Source organism: Labrus bergylta, chromosome 15 (assembly GCF_963930695.1).
Source record: "Labrus bergylta chromosome 15, fLabBer1.1, whole genome shotgun sequence".
NCBI classification, from domain to species: domain Eukaryota; kingdom Metazoa; phylum Chordata; class Actinopteri; order Labriformes; family Labridae; genus Labrus; species Labrus bergylta.
Genome location: NC_089209.1, coordinates 6,744,411 through 6,757,176, shown reverse-complemented (window position 1 = coordinate 6,757,176; position 12,766 = coordinate 6,744,411).

Sequence of the window (12,766 nt, the reverse complement as noted above, 5' to 3'; positions counted from 1 at the left end):
GTAGCGCACCCTGGATCGACTGCATAATCAGGGAGACAAAGGAGCAGAGGAAGAGACGAATAGAGAGAGAGGAAAGAAGAGAGAGAGGGTGTGTGTGTGTGTGTGTGTGTGTGTGTGTGTGTGTGTGTGTGTGTGTGTGTGTGCGTGCGAGAGAGAGAGAGAGGGATGAGAGGAGCAGAGAAGTGCAGAATAGTAAAATTCCCAGAGGGGTGAAGGGGTTGTGTGCTCTCGTCTCTGTTTATTTCCCTGCATTCGTTTGAAATGGTTGGTGTGTTTGTGTGTGTGTGTATATGCGTTTCTCTAGGCTCTCTGTATGTGTGCGTGCTGGTATATGTAAACCATCATCCTGCGAGTGTGTGTGTGTGTGTGTGTGTGTGTGTGTGTGTGTGTGTGTGTGTGTGTGTGTGTTTGGCAGGTGTTTGATGGTTTTGCAGCGGTAAATGGGTTCATTGTGAGAACAGCAAAGGTTCCACATCAGGAGACTTCCCTGGTAATTATACAGGAGCAGTCAGGTAACCACACACACACACACACACACACACACACACACACCACACACACCTCTATATAAGTGGTGTTGTTGTGGTGTGTTTCCTGTGTGTTTGTCTTGCCATAAAGCAGCAGATCATGTGATCTCAGGTGTAGCGTGTACGCTGCGGTTGACACACACGCTGGTTGTTACACAGTAAACAAGATTTGTCTTGCAACCGACGACTTAAGGAAACGGCGTATATACGAGCTTATGGACGACCAAAAGGCTCAAAGCTGGAGGAGTCTGTTATAATTGACCACGACTCTGCTTTCAACTTGTACAGCGTCTGGGTGTCTCTTTAAGGCCCCTCTGCTTGGTTAAGGTGTCGTGTGTTTCATCTGTAACTCTCCTGTTTCAGACCTGCGTGTTGCATTCGAGGACATCTAAAGCTTCAAAGGCTAAAAAGACAACAATGAGTGAGACTTGAGTTTGACAACAGGAGGGAAATCAATATGGCTAATGGTGGCCTATGAGGGACAAAATGTGATCCTTGGTCATGTTAGGAAAATATCAAGGCCAGTCTATTCATTTTCTGGGTTGATAGCAGAACTGTGTTGACAGTAGAGCTCCTCCTGTTCCTCCTCACACAAAGGGAGCAGATTCTGGTCCCGCTGCTGGGTTGACACCTCTCCTCCTATATGTATGTACCATCCTGGAGAAGCTGGACTACCTGTGCAACCTGATCGAACTCCAGGTACCGCCTCATGCTACCAATTCACAATCTTCCTCATCTTTCTATAAGTGAATGTGTACATATTGTTTATATTCATTTGGTATCCATCACTTCATTACCTTCGTCCATAACGTTGAGCTGTTGTAACTAAATCCCCCCTTTGGAGGATCAATAAAAAAAAATTCTAAACTTGTTGTCTGTATGTATGACTAATGCCATCACCACGTTCCAAAAACATCAGTAACAACAACTTTTTTTTCCCCCTCAGTTGAATAAAACACCCTTATTTTTGTGCTGTGGCAAGACTCAAAGGTGCTGGTCAAAAGTGGGTGTCAAACTGTGCAGTACTACTACTCCAGAGTCCAGAGTTCATGCCCTCACAACAGTCTGTGGTTAGTCCAAGCACTCTGGTTATGAGAGGTCAAAGATCTCAAGGCACTGCTGACATTTTCTAAAAAAAATCAAAAAAAATCATAACCACAAAGATCTGAATGAAGCTGTACTCACTTTGAGATAAAAACAAGAAGACAAATCTTGCTGAAAAGTAATAAGACAATAAATCATTGGATAACATTGTCTTATTATTTTCATTGACAAAAGTTTTACAAGTTACCAGGTATGTTCATTTCCAATATTTACTTTGTGTGAGTTCATCTCACAAAAGATACTGGATGAAAGCCATGGAGGCAGGAAGGGACCCACAGAGAAAGCCTTGGTACAGGGACAAGAATTTAGTTTTCTTTTTAACACCCCCCCGAGACTGACACATTATTATCTGTCTTTTAAATGTTTGATGTTGTGTCCTTTACAGAGACAACATGGACTGGCTCATAAACTCTCTGGATTCCTGTGGAGAAAATTGAGTCAAAAACTTTCCTCCTGCAGCATAAGTCACTTTTAAGTTGTTCAACATTATTGTTCAAAACGCTCCTATAGTATGTATAATTTTTTGCTGGAAATGTATAAAATTTCCTCTTCTCATGTCTTAGTTAGTTTGTGCACATTCAAAGCAGCTTCATTGCTCAGTGATTGGCCGGCTTGCCTGACCTCCTCCGTGGTTCATTTGTAGGTCATGATCCCTGTTGGTGGTTTGTGATTTGGCTCATTCTGGGAGAGACTGGCTCTGTAGTGAAGGAACAGACATAAGTTGTGCTTAAAGCCATGTTTTCTCTAAAGTGTTCGGAGGACAGTGAGCATATGGATCGACGGCTAAGAAGAGAAATATGCTGCCGGGTACTTTGATAAGTTTCTGTGTGGATGTCTTTACACTATTGTTGTGGTATTTGTGCATGTGGGTGGGAACAGATCTGGTAAACTTGTGCATAAGTACAGTGTGTGAAATTTTACAACTTTGTTTAAAGACATGTTTCTACTAATCTGGTTCTTCATTATTTTCAGGCCTTATTAGGACCTTCTTTACAAAACATTGATTCTAGTGTAACATTAAACAGTGGGGGATGGCATGCTCCTAATGGTCAGAGAGGTCAAACCAGCGATCAGTGTCGTCTGTATATGTGGTTCCTGCTCTACCGACTGAGCTAAACCAGCAGCCCTGCATATTGTTTGTTGGTCTTTTGCTTTATCCTGGCACTATGTTCAAACCAGCAACACATCGTCATGGGACAGAGGAGAAAACTTCTGAAAGATTATTGTAAGACAACTGAGATTCAAGTTGAGGAGAGCTGCTGAAGTGCTTCATTATGAATAAAACCACCAGATATACTCAAAAATGATTTATAATATACTCACAGTATCTGAGTTATGAGCATAAGGCCACATCTTTACTTAATTTTTTTGAAGTTCATATTATTGTGTGTGTGTGTGATGCAGAGTGTGGTGTCTAACACATCATCTAATCTGAAGGATATTTAGGATGCCAGCTGAACACTATTCTGATATCTGGGAAAAAGACGCCTCAGGTCAGACTTGAACCTGGTCCCGCCCCAATTAGAGGACTATAGCCTCCATATATGGGATGTAACCTAACCGCTTGGTCATCACCACTTTAATTTTCTCCTTTTTTATTTGCTCTGTGTGTGGTAAAGTACAGTTTTTCATTTAAAAAAGAAAATGATTCACAATTCACACATTCAATGTCAGGAAGGGAGCAAGAGAAGATAACGCTTATTTTGTCTGCCGCTTAGTCAAAACACAGGTGAACAAAAGATGATGGGTTGAATTACAATCACTTAGCCAATTTTAAAGCAATGTATAAAGAAAAAAAGGAAAAAAAAAAATCCTGCCGATTTCACAGTCTAATAATTTGTTCTATATATATTTTCTCAAACTGCAATGTATTTATAGAGCCCTTCAAATTGTTCTGTATGAGTTCCACTGTTTGACTCCAGCCACAGAGATACACGCTTTAAGGTCGTCCATGCAAACTGATGCTTCCAATTTAATTCAAAATTTCTTATTCTAAGCTAAACACAAACAATTTTTGCAGATATTCTAGCAGTACTCTTTTTTCTTCATCATCTGGTTCGTCCAATGTATCTGTGATGTCCATGCAAAATAAAAGTCTATCTATATATCTTTTGTTTGTACATGTGCTATATGAGCTTTCCGTGTTGTTTCCATCTGCAAATAGCACAAATTTTGCAGTAATTATGAAGCTTCGCATTTCATTATTATAGAAAAAGTTTAGGCCCGAATACCGAGCCTTGTGGGACTCCACATTCAATGTTTGTGATAAAGCTGTGGAACCAATTTGTCTGAAAACCAAACCAACTCTTACTTAACAATTTAATCTGTTTCATAGAAAAAAATCTAACTTCAGTGCAAACAATTTTCAAGCACTTCAGAGAAATCCTGAAACTTGTGACACTGGTCTATAGATGGTAAAATTCTCCTGTTTGAGAAATGGAATTACCTTTGCTACTTTTATTCTTGTGAAAATGTTACGTATGCGTACATCACTTCATTAAAAACTTTTGTTTGTGAATAGTCTTGTGTTGTCCATCACAGGGTTACACACTATTATAGTCTAACAGCTGCAGTTATTCAAAACACAGTGGAGACTTTATGCAAAGAGTTGGATAAAAGCAGACTTACACGTGCAAGCAATTCCCAGAAAAGAGAAAAACAACAGACAATATTGAAGTTCTCATGGTCAGAGTTTATTTTACAAGCATTCCATATAACATGTTTTATTTGAATGTTGTGACACAAAAAGAAAGAACAGTGGCGTACATTGCATGACACCATACAACAAAGTGTCTACAGCCTGGAGGCCATTGTTGCTCCTGTAAGTGTTGTCCTATACAGTTAAGAGCTTCTGGAGTATCTCTTGTGGATTTCAGGACTCTTGTTTTATTATCACAATAGTTGCCCTTCTGTCTGTTGACACAAACATCCACACAGTGTAAACAGAGCTGTACTAAAACGTGTTTTCCTGTGTTACTGTACGGACTGAAAAAAATGTGAGCAAGGGACCGGCCAGATCGTTTGATTCTTAAAGATTTTCTTTTAGCAGTCGTCTCGGCCTCTATTTCATCTTGTTAATCCTGATGTACATCACGTAAATTCGTCCCACACACACACACGGCACTCACACAATTACACACATACTACATACATTCAAACAGCTCTGCTTTAAAAGATTACAGAGATTACGCAGGAATTACACGATCAAAGTCATTGAACCTGCGTCGCCCGCCTGCATGTGTATACTTACAAGCTTTGAAACAGGATGTGAAACTATGTGTGTGTGTGTGTGTGTGTGTGTGTTCCCCTTTCTGTTGTCAGAGACCTGCAGGTTAATCTCCCCTCAGGCTGCTCTGCCAAAGCGGCGCACTCTGCTGGCTGGGACAAGAACAGCACAACAAGGGGGAGACACTCTCAAGAAACAAAACTCAGTAAAAGAACATTTTTAACACAACAGGATTGTTAAAGATTTCTAAAATGTTACATTAAATAGATTTCCAGAGGAGGAGAAACTCAAAAAAGGACAAGCTGAGACAAGCTGGAGAATTTATTTCATTCTAAGCATTTCTTGCCCTGTTGCCCTGAAACAGCTGATCTTGTGTTTTTTTGCAGCACAGTATGTGGTTAAGAGACAACTCATGTTTGCTGCTCCCTCACTGAATGCATGTCAGTTATAAATACGTGCTAAGTTTTGCAGTACCAAAACCTGAAATAGAGTAAAAGATTCTAAAAGAAATCACTACAGACTTAACAGAAAGGAGTCGGGGGAGCATTGCTGTTGAGAGACCTTGCTGTTTCGAATCGTGCATAAACAAATAAAAAACAAAAACTGTTGCAAAAGCCAATCGGGGTAGTTTCATGTGAGTTACTTGGCAGCTTGTCTTTGTTTTTTTAAAGACAAACTACAAATGATGTGTTTTATTTTAGACTTTTCTAATGTAAACAGAGCAGGGCAGCCTGTACAAAAGAAGTGGTGTAAGTTCAAATGATTGGTTGGAGCATATTTCAAAGTGTAGAGGAAAAGTAAACTGACACAATTTTGTGACACAAGATTCTTTCTTTTTTTTTCAAGCTTTCCTCTGATTATTCTTGGTTTTATCTTATGATGCACTTATTTATTCCACCTTTTTTCAGCTTCCAAATCATTCTAAAAACAATCCACGAGGTAGTTACTCCACTTTACTGAGTTAACGAGTTATTGCTGGTTGTTGTCTCGAGGTCTCGCCTTCTTTTTTTTCTCGTTACCTCAGGATAACAAAGCTTGTTTTCTCGTTATAACGGGATTGTTTTCGGTTTGATCTAGAAAACCAAACAATAGTCTGGTGACTGTGATAGGCCGGACCATGACATGACATGCTGCCACAGCCCACACTAATGAGATAAGTGAAGCCTGTTTCTATATATGTTTGGTGCTTTTGCAAATCTGAGGATATAAGAAATGCAGTGCAGATCTCTCGTAAACAACTGGAATTATCTCTTATCAAAAACAGAGTAAATAAAAAGCATGGGTCTGCTTCAGGCTTCCATAGTTTACAACCAGTAGATATGCAATAAGTTAATATGGCAGTATTTAAACTTCCTATTGTTTTAAGGCAGTCTGTTAAAACACTTCTATGTCAAGAACTTTTCCACAGACACTTTACGGACCAATGAGCCCTTTTGCTTTTAGATAACTCATCCCCAATCGTAAATTAAACCTTCAACCAAAACATTACTGTATGCACTCATTGTGTTATAAGTGAGTGGAAATAAATAAAGTGAGACTTCCTAAAAGCCCCTTAAAGACTCCACTTTGAGGATCTAATGTTTTAAGAGCTTAGCATGTGATTCCATAGAAACGTTTTTGGATTGCTTTAACTCCAGCAGGTTAAGTAAGTCACAAACACTTTCTGCACCCGTGGGGGTCGGATAAGGTCGTTACAATTACTCTTATACACAATATAGAAGTAAGAAATACAGACATAAACAAGGAATTTAAATAAGAAATGAATCAATGAGCATGAAAGCAGAATATTTGAAGAAATAAAGCTATCTACAAAAAGTGCAGTATTGAACAGTGGAGATGTCACACAGAGTATTTGCACATTAGGCTGATTAGAAACAATGATATGATTATAACAGATCACACTGAATGATACTAAACAGTATAGAAGTACAACAATTTAACAGCTTTCTCCTTTTTAAAAAAAATTCTACATCCGTGTTCATTGTTTGTGCACCAAAAACACCATGCAGGACAAATTCCTTGTATGCTAAAAAAAAACAACTTCATGATTCAATCATGATTCTGAATCTGATGACAAAGGAAGAGTTCCACTCAGGGAGAAAAGTCTGATAGACTTGAGTCAAATGAATGTTGTCTCAAAAAATTAGCACTTGTTGACAGAACTTTGGATGTGTTGATGTTTGGTTTGAGTCCTATCAGCTTCTAAAAACCACAATATACAAACATTAAAAGACGCTGCATTCACTGACAAATCCACCAAGTTTCGGTAACTTGTCCCTCATGTCTTGAAGGAAAATGTTACATTATTTGTGTACACATGACTTTCTCTGTAAGACAGTGAAGTATTGAGATCAATTGAATGTGGCTGCAGTGGGTACAGAGGATACATCCAGAAGGAAGCCTCCATTAAAGCCTGCAGCCATATATCGAAACTAATCACACATATAATCATCTCCATTATGCTGTCTTTCTTTTTGTAACACAGCACGTTTATGTGCTATTTCAATCCAACACACACAATTGATTCACAGCATGTGTCTAAACAAACAGAACCCAGAGAGATAATTGATTAATTTATAAGTTATAAAGGTCGTTTTTATCTCTCCTTTAAACTGCCTGTTGCATGTCATGTAGCTGCTGGATCTAAAAAAATATATTGAGGAAGAGGAGATGATGAAAATCTGAGAGTACACCCTGATCTATTCCTCCCATCTGTGCACTCAACCCCCCCCCCCCCCCCCCCCCATCTTCCACCCCCCTAAAAAAAACTGGATGGGAAATAGTCAAAAGACTTTTAGCTTTCGTGTGATCTTCAGGAGCACTTCAGAAACTCTTGAAAAAAGAAGTTAATGAACATCGATCGACGCGCACAGACACACAGACACACACAGATTTACACTAGGCTTACTGATCCAACAGCTGCTGAAGTTAAGTTTTACAGATCAATTTTAAAGCATCAGTTATGGCTGTAATGTCTATATAAAATATTGTTGGCCGGAGCATTCATTGATACGGAAGTAAAACCTGAATAGACCGCGCTGTAACAGCCAATCAACGAATCCCATCGTGGTTTATTAATCTGATATTTTGAGATTTTTTTTTAATACAGTAAGAACATAATTTGGATTTTTAAACAAGATTTGCAAACTTTAAATGAAAAGTTAAAAAAAAAAAAAAAAAAACATTAGTGCGCATATTTTGTTGGTTGTGCCCCAACAAACAAACATGATTATGGCCTCTAATGTCTAAAACTTTTCCATAATGTTAAAGTTTAAGCCTAGTTGTTGTTGATCACTGTTCGCCATGCACAGGCCTATAAGGATTATATTTGTCCAATATGTCATGGAGGGACTGTCCGTTGGCACCAGATTGGCCTTTTCTTCAGTGTTTTCGCAGCAGATGACACGTGTCTGCCCTGAGTTGAACTCCTGCGTTGACTTCAGGAGTAATTACAGCAACAAAGAACAACAATTAAACGCGCTAATTGACAACACAAACCGGCAATGATACCCGGTGGCTGCCTCTTGTGAATAGAAAAAGCCCGAGCACACAAGCTATGGAAAGAATAATATTGTTTCCTGGAGAGATGCAGGGTACTTGAAGTAGCCTAAACGTCCTGTGGGTTCTGTATTTTGTGAGTGGGTGGAGGGGGTGAGGAGAAAGAGGGAGGGGGTGTGGGGGGGGGGGGGGGGGGGGGGTCACCCCGGGGCGATAATAATTAATATGATGTGTGCACTTGACAGGAGGTGGATGCATTTTTAGATGATATTTGTTTTAATCCCTGAGAAAGAAAATAAATCTCAGGAAAAGTGTGGTGAGAAAAAAAAAAAAAAAAAAAAAAGAGGGGGAATATAATCCAGATTTTTTTTTTTTTTTCTTTTTTAGGGCCTCTCTCTCAATCTGGGACTATATATTCTGGGCCTGTTCTTCCATCTAACATCGACCACCTGTTTCCTGCCTCCTCTGCTCTCCTCACCTCACGCACTGCATCATGGGGAGAAATTAATTTGCTGCAAATCTTGAAGGCTTAAACCAGAGTGGTGACGCCCCCCCTCCCCTCCCCTCTCCTCCGCTCCCCTCCCCTCCCCTCCCCTCCCTCTCCTCAAACTGACAAGTAAATCCCCACAATTAGCAGATCCATATTAGCATATTAACCTGTGCTTCTTTCTGTATGTAGGTCACACACCATTTTCTTAATTGCTTTTGGACAAACATCTTCTGGACCGTTTGTTATGATTCGCCTTCATTATGCCAGTCGTTATTTTGGCTGGAAAGGTGCGGGCCTAACACACACACACACACACACACACACACACACACACACACACACACACACACACACAGACACACACACACACTGGCTACCACAGCACCGAGTTAACGGACGCTCATGGCCATATGAGGTCGGTGTCTGACCGGAGCTGATTAAAACCAAAAACAGCCTCATAAACAAGGCCACCACATGTGCACACAGCCTGGGAGCAGACACTATTGTGAATGTTTAGTTGCCTCTTGCTTCTGACAACAGATTAGTAATGTGTAAACAGACCTCTCATTTCATAACATATTAGGCTATCTTTAAGACAAGGAATTAAATCCCCACAGACATTAAACGCATCACCACTGAGGACTACTGGAAGTGTTCAAATCTGACACAATATACTTAAAAGGAGCCTTAAAGCCTATAAGGAGATTACAGTTTACTGTGGCAGGGCTAAATGACTGCAGGCTATGTAGTGATCTATTATAGATAGGCGAGGTAAGTTGCCCACTATTAAAGCCATTTAAACCAATCAGGGGTGATAGGAAAACAAAAAGGGTGACATCCCGTTTTATAAAACATGGGGATTATCTTTTCATTTCATGAGTTTACATTATGAAGTCTGTGTTCAAGGGAGAAACGGTGGACTTTCAACATCATACTTTGGATGAGGTAGTTTACCCTGCGCTGAATACATTTCATATTGCGCCATCAAAAATGCAGAAAAGTTATTATTATATCTTATTCTCATATCAAAGCTAATTTTTCCAGGTTTAAATGGGACCTTGTGATTAAGAGATTATTTGTCAAGGATGATAAAGGTATTTTTTGTATTTTTAGGAACATGTTGTCTTATTATCTCCATCTGAGACATATTGTGGAAAGATGATGCTACTCATTTATCATGAATGAAATCAAAGGTGCACCAAAGCTACATTAGTATATAAAAACCTTATCTTCTGCCTCGTCTTCATTCATGACACTTGCTCTACTAAAAAAAAAAAAAAAAAACTCAGCTACACAAGGCCCTCCTCTCTCTGCAGGATCAGCGCTCCATCCAGGAACCTCGGGGCTGATCTAAATTCTCGCCTCTGGGCTGTGGGCTGTGCGGGGTTTCGGGGCCTTTCCCTGCCTCGTCAGGCGGCAGATGGACTGGCTCCAGTCCGGAGATCAGTGCGCATCTGGTGCTGCGCTCCCAGACCCGCCGGTAAAAGCGGGGCCACTCGTCGGCCTTAAGCCCCCATTAGAACCGTCTACCGTGCAACTGGTGCCTCCACCGGGTTGACGGTGGTTAACAGTCGCTGCACAACCAGCATACATATACCCAAGAAGGCTACCTCTCTCTAATACAACAGCGTCAAACAGCAAAAACATCCCGACATAAACATGAATATATGTGACTCATGGTGATCTATGGGTTAATTTAGAGGCGAGACCTGAAAGTGCATTGTTTCTCACAGCAGCATAGAAATCTAGTTTTTCATTGACACAGACAACAAGTTAGACTGCCTTCACTAATCTGTTAGGTTAATGTCATGTACAATTTGATGGTTAGACCAAAAACTGTACCTTTTTCTTTCAAAGCTCTTTCATTGACTTAAACAGAAAACCTGACAGTCATGACTAATATGTTTAGTTATCTGTCACATCTTTGGAGGTAGACCAGGATTGTGTCTTTTATGGTAATTGAAAAAAACTGATCTGAATGGTGACTAACATTGACTGCCCTCATTGATCAGTTATCATGTGCAGATTTGCGGGTGTATAGAACTAATAATGTTTCTGGAGGTAGAAAACTGACTTCAACAGTCTGTTATTGACATTAACAACAAACTAGTCTTCACTGATCTGTTGGGCAGATTTGGAAGTAGACCAGATCTTTATTGTGGTAGACATTTCATTTCAATGGTCTTTTAATGATGTAAACATTACTAACAAACAGCCTCAATGGCCTGTTAGGTGTTAGTGATGTACAGATTTGGGGGGTAGATTGATAATTATGCCATTTTCTGGCTGTAGAAAACAAATTCTAAATGTTGTTAATTGACATAAACAAAACAAAAAGAGACTGCCCTTTGCTAATCTGAGAAGAAACAGGTCAATTAAGTGGGTAGTTTAAGGGGGAATGCCTAAAATTGATTGGTAGACAACCGAATTGAATGGCCTCGTTTTTTGATGTTTTCAGGAGGAAGAAGGAAGGTGTGAATACTATTATGACTTCTGCTTTGGGCAGGAAATCATGGAGCCTCCTGGTGTGTTTTTCATTTAGTTTCCTGGCTCCAAAATGGCAGATGATGTAAAGATATACTTGTCGAAACATTGAAAAATATTCTCCAATATCATGATCATATGAACATATTTAGAAGTACTACCTTAATTGACACCAAAGCTCTCTCTTATTCCCTCCACCTCTTTGCCCGGTGGCCTTCCCATTCATCCCTCCACCTCCTCCTCTCCCCCCTCAACCTCCTCCCCTCTCTCTCTCTCTCTCTTTCCTTTTTTATGTACCTGGCTTGCGACAACCGGCCTTCACCGGTCTCGTCGTGCAGAGGTTTCCCGTCGAGCCCCGAGGCAAAACAATCGGTAACGGTTAATTAAAATATAAAAGGCCTTGAGAACTTTTTCAAAAGGAGGCTATTTAAGACGGAACCCTGCACCGCTCGGGCTGTCTGCGTTTGTTATGAGACTCTTTTTTTTTTTTTTAGATGTGATGGGCTAAATAGACATGATCAAGGAGAAAGGGAAGATCTTGTAGAATATTTAAGCATGTTTTGGGGGGATATTTTTAACCAAGTGACCAGGGAGGAAGTGGAAAATATATTTACAGTTGGAGAAATGGCAGCATGAGGAGAAATCAATAAAACTATTATTAAATGAGCAATAGCCTAAATAAGTGATTGTGATAGAAGTGTATTATTATTATTATTATTATCATTATTAATATTTGTATAATTATTATTATTATTATTGTGGTGGTGGTGGTGGATTAGGAGAGAGAGACGCATGCAGTAACAGATGGGAGGGGAAATAGTTTCTTAATTAAAGTGCAGAGTCAATCCCGGCGTCCCGGCGTCAGCACGGTCACAGTCTGCACTTTAATAATATCAGGGAGTCGCTTTGGTTACAGTTACAGCTGAGCAGGGGGAAAAACATCCAAAACAAGACTGATTAGGGCTTATCTCTGCTCTCTCTCCCTCTCTCTCTCTTTGCTCTCTCTCTCTCTCTTTCTGTTGGGTTTGTTTTGAAATCTGACAGACTCTCGTCTCTCCTCCTTCAGCTTCCTCTCCCGTCCTCCCCTCCTCTCCTCTTTATTTCCCAGCTTTGCTCCTCTCCAGGCTGTGACCACAAGCTTTGGGCTTCTGCTTTTTTTTTTTTTTTTTTACATTTTGTATTCCTGTTGCTTCCTGGGTGGCCTAGGGGCAAGGCAGCAATAGGCTGTGCTGTACATTCATTCTAATAAAACAGACTACTTCCTCATTGTGTGCCTCTGTATATCTACTCCTCACCTTTCGTACCCTATAAAACAACGACAAAATGAATGTGTTGAAGAATATATATTTCACCTGACTCTGACATTTATTCTCGCCACAAGGTTTCAAATAAATATAAACAAAACTCCTCTAACATCTCTTCTTCAACAACACAACG